The sequence below is a fragment of the Myotis davidii genome, unplaced genomic scaffold, assembly GCF_000327345.1.
Source record: "Myotis davidii unplaced genomic scaffold, ASM32734v1 scaffold2297, whole genome shotgun sequence".
In the NCBI taxonomy this organism is placed as follows: Eukaryota; Metazoa; Chordata; class Mammalia; order Chiroptera; family Vespertilionidae; genus Myotis; species Myotis davidii.
Genome location: NW_006288512.1, coordinates 26460 through 31553, shown reverse-complemented (window position 1 = coordinate 31553; position 5094 = coordinate 26460). Strand labels below are relative to the sequence as shown.

The 5094-nt window shown below is 39.5% G+C and overlaps 1 pseudogene; it reads left to right on the top strand.

Moving 5' to 3' along the window:
* Nucleotides 1-4749, top strand: part of LOC102761100 — a 59765-nt pseudogene extending 55016 nt beyond the window's left edge.
* Nucleotides 4750-5094: the final 345 nt, after the last annotated feature.

Below are 5094 nucleotides of genomic sequence, written 5' to 3'. Positions count from 1 at the left end.
TGCTTTTTTTATATGTTTTTATTGATTTCAGAGAGGAAGGGAAAGGGAGAGAGAGACAGAAACATCAATGATGAGAGATAATCAGAGATCGGCTGCCTCCTGCCGGCTCGGTTGCCTCCTGCACACTGGACCAAGCCTGCCACCCAGGCATGTGCCCCTGATCGGAATCGAACCTGGGACCCTTAGGTCCACAGGCCGATGATGCTCTATCCACTGAGCCAAACCGGGTAGGGCTCAAAATGTCCAATTTTTGACCATGGTGCCGAATTGATGTCCCTGCATGAGTCATATTTCCTAGTTGTGTTATTTCCCGTCTTGGTGGTCAGAATTGGCCGCCCAGATCATGCGATTTAACACTGTTGGACTTTTTTCTTTGGGAGTTTTTGAAGTCTAAGGTTTATGCCAACAAGCCCACGACTACCCACGCCTTGTAGGAGGAAATTGAGCGCTGTATCAACGAAATTCAGCCACATTTATGCAAAACAATCATGGAAAATTTCAACAAAAGAGTGTGTATGTGCCAGCAAAGCTGTGGAGGCCATTTACCCAATATTCTATTCCATACATATCCCTATACTGTATACTTTAAGAATCAATTAAAAAATTACAATTTTTTATTATAAACCTGTGTTTTCTATCAAAATTACTTCTTGCGTGAATTTTGGGACACCCTTTACTATGAGAAGTGGGAGAAGAGGCCCCAGCAAAGCCAACAGAAGAAGTAATTAGCAGAGGAGAATAATTTAAGGGAATAAGTGGCATTAGACTGTTATTGTTGACCTTGTGAAAATACAGACATGTGTACAGATGACCAGCTTTTAGCTTGGTGACCAAAAAAAGGGAAGAAAAAAAATCTCGAAGTGGTTCCTGGATCGAGGGAAGGTTTATAGCAGCGGTTCTCAACCTGTGGGTCACAACCCCTTTGGGGGTCGAACGACCCTTTCACAGGGGTCGCCTAAGACCATCGGAAAACACATATATAATTACATATTGTTTTTGTGATTAATCACTATGCTTTAATTATGTTCAATTTGTAACAATGAAATTGGGGGTCACCACAACATGAGGAACTGTATTAAAGGATCACGGCATCAGGAAGGTTGAGAACCACTGGTTTATAGAATGAGAAATATCGGGTATGTTTATAGACAGAGGAAGGAAGAAGAGAGGGAGAAATTGAACATGTTGACAGGATATGATTAATGGAGCACATTCTTTACAGAAGAAGGAGGGGTTAGGATTAAAAGCTGGGAGTAAGACTTTTTTTTTCTCTGACATAGGAGAGAAAGAGAAGAGACTGGGTAAGGGAGGGAGTTGAAGTAAATCATGCTGGAAGATAACTAGAGGGTCAAGTAAAGTAGAAGGTTAAGTCAAGATTATTTCCTGAGAGTGAGGGATATTAAAGTGGATCAGAGACTTTGGGAAGTGAATAAGATTGTGAAACAGACTAATGGATAACTAGTCCAGTTCCTCATTTACAGATGGGGAGTCGAAGATCATTTTAAGACAGGTATGCCAATTATACAGCTAGTAAGAGCTAGAGCTGGGACATGAACCTAGGTCTATCCAAACCACCGTCCAACTCAGGAAAACAAGTTTAATAATTTCCTTCTGATCTATTCCATAGGCTGAACTTCCCCCTGTGTAGCCAGAAATAGAACAGAGCAAAACCCAGCAGCAGTTTCATTACAGCTGCCACCACACTCCAAAATTTGCATGCTGGCTGCCCTCTCTCAGAGACTCATCTTAATGGGCAATCCCTGGTATAGAATATTGAAAAGCCAAGTATAGGATTTCAGATAAGGGTTGGAAGTCTTTTACTTTAATCAGCTAGACAATGTTCCTCAAAAGAGCTTTGTTCCTTTAAATAAAAACAAAATGGAGGCTAGCAAAAAATTCGAAATGGCCTAGGATGACAAACACTAGGGACATGGTTTAATAGATTATGATCCATCAGGAGTAGGGAATATTATGCAGTCATTAAAATGATAACTATTAAGACTATGGGAATAAAAATGTGCTTATAAAAACATGGAATTCAAAATGGCATTATACCATAATTGCAATATTTAAAAATTATTTATGTTCATTGATGTTAACATTCAGAAAGGGAAACCTGTTCACGTGATGGAATTATAAATGTTAATAATTTTTTTATATTTTTTATTGATTTTTTACAAAGAGGAAGGGAGAGAGATAGTTAGAAACATCGATGAGAGAGAAACATCGATCAGCTGCCTCCTGCACATCTCCCACTGGGGATGTGCCCGCAACCCTGGTACATGCCCTTGACCGGAATCGAACCTGGGACCTTTCAGTCCGCAGGCCGATGCTCTATCCACTGAGCCAAACCGGTTTCGGCAAATGTTATAATTTTTAAATGTTGTTTATTATTGTTCTAAGATCTATTAAAATAAACATTAAATAAATAAATAAATGATATATCTTCTGGAAAAGAAATACTTATTTTCACAGTTGCTGAAAATAAATGTTTTCTATTGTTAGGTAAATTTATATAAAGGCAAGGAAGGGAACCTAGTCCATTGGAATGCTCAACTTCTTTAGCATAGTAAGCAGAGGCATTCAGCAGCAACATGTCTTATGATTTTCATAGGCAGGTTTTCTTGGGTACCTCTCCTTTGGCAATACCCCCCTTTTCTGTTTTTCCCTCCTTCTGTATTAGAAGCAAATGTCAGGAGTTAGTAGATATAAAAGGGCAGCCCAGGGAGAGAAGATACTCTCATATTAGGCTCCATGGTGTTGGGCCAGCACTTGTTTTATTTATTTATCACTTTAAAATTATTTTTAACTTATTTTAGAAAGTGTACTTCATAAAAGGAAAAAACAAAATCATTTTTATCTGTAATCCCATCACCCAACACAATTGTTTCTGGTGATATGTTTTGATAGAGTTACAATGAAAATGTCTGTACAATTGTGTGTTCTGTTTTTGCCCTTTAACCTCTTAATTTTATTATGTTTAGGCTTTTTAAAGTTTATTGCAGTCCTCAGAATTAAGATTTTTATTGTCCACATAATATTCTATTCAATCTATGTGTATTAATTCACTTAACTTTTGGTTAATAACATTTTTTTGAAATTATGCATAATGGCAGGTACAATGTATTTGTATATATAGTTTTTTCCTTCTGCAGAATAATTACCTTAATGATAAATTTCCAGGAGTGAAATTACTACTTGAAAAGACATGAATATATTTTATGACTTCTGATATATATTGCCAAATTTCCCTTCAAAAGAATTATCCTAATTTATCCTGCTGCAGGAACAGTATGAGGATAGTTTCTCTATCCTTTTCCTCCAAGCCAAACCAGCATTGTGTTTGATAATATTTACTACTTTAATAAGTATAAAATTACTATTGTTCTTTAATACCAGTGTGAATGAATGTACTAAATCAAATCATCCAAGAACCAGAAGGAATCTTAGATCTGGGTTTAAATCAGTGTGGCTCCTGAACCTTAGTCCAGTGCTCTCCCCACCCCCACCCCCACGCTATTTTTGTGTGTATATATTGTCTGTTCATACCTTTTCCAGCTGCTTAATTGTATGGGTTGTTGCTGGAGAGTGGGAAGGGGAAAGGGACAACTACAAAAACATTCAAGTTATTCCATGCCGTAGGTTTCTCTTTTTAAAAAATATATTTTTTATTGATTCCAGAGAGGAAGGAAGAGGGAGAAAGATAGAAACATCAATGATGACAGAGGATCATTGATCTGCTGGGGATTGAGTCCGCAACCCAGGCGTGTGCACTGACCAAAATAAAAACAGTGACTTCCTGGTTCATAGGTCAACGCTCAACCACCGAGCCACATTGCATGTTGCTCTTTTGTACTAGATAAGAGATATCAGGATGCCAGGTATCTCCAAGCTGATCATGAAGGGAGGAGAAAAAAAGCAAACTGATGAGTACTGCCTAAGAATGGAGAAAACCACCAATGGAAAGATACTGGTGGGAGGTCTATCCAGTATCGCTGGGACCTGTTGTTTTCTTTGGAGGCTGCCACCTGCTCTACACCTCTGCTGGCCAAGGGGCTGATGGATCTGTGCAAAATAGTGTTCCACAACACCTACCTTTACTGAGTGTTCGGTTTTCAGGGTGAGTCCCCTGATGGCAAGGTTCCATGTGGCTACCACAAGATGTCCCTGCAAGAGCATAAGGACAGAGTATATGAAGGATGCTCCCCACCACGTTCAGGTCCTCTGGAAAGTCTATTCCATTCTGAGTGACAAAGAGCAGAGAGCAGGATATGATGAGCAGTGAACAGTGGACTAGGATTCTGATGTGCTCAACCAAGATTGGGACTGGGAGAGATATTGGTAGTCACTCTTTAAAAAGATATCTCCAGAAGACATTCATGCTAAGACATACAAAGGTTCTGATGAAGAACTGGCTGACGTTAAACAGGCCTATATGGACTTCAAGGGGACATGAATCCCTTCCTGGAGTATTTGCTGTGAGTGCATATACAGGGGAACCCAGGATAAGATCATTCAGGAAGCCATTGATACTTTGACCTATAATGCCTTGGTCAAAGAATCAATTAAAAGATGAATGTAAAGACAAGGCGGGCTCAGGAAGAGGCTAAAGAAGCAAAAATGAGCAGGAAGGAGTTGGGACTTGATGAAGGAGTAGGCAACTTGAAGGCAGTCATTCAGTGCAAACAAAAGGATCAGCAAGCTCTGGACAGTGTTGTTCAGTGGTTTGAGTGTTGTGTTCAGGTTTGATTCCAGACAGGGCACATGCCCAATTTGTGGTTTGGTGAATATGGGAGGCAACTAATCCATGATATCTCTCTCCTCTCTCTCTCTCTCTCTTTCTCTCTCTCTCTCTCGCTCTCACTCCTCTCCTCTCCCCTCCTCCTCCTCCTCCTTCTCTCTCTAAAAATCAATAAAAATATATTTTTAAAAAGATCAATAAAGGAAATGGACAATTTTCTGGTTCAGATGGAAGCAAAGTATGGAAATCTTTCCAAACAAGGGTGGGGCGGGGGGGGGGGGGGGCTCTCAACGAAAACAAGAAATAATGGAATTTTCTCTTCAAAAATACTTAGGTGTTAATTTGTGCCACTG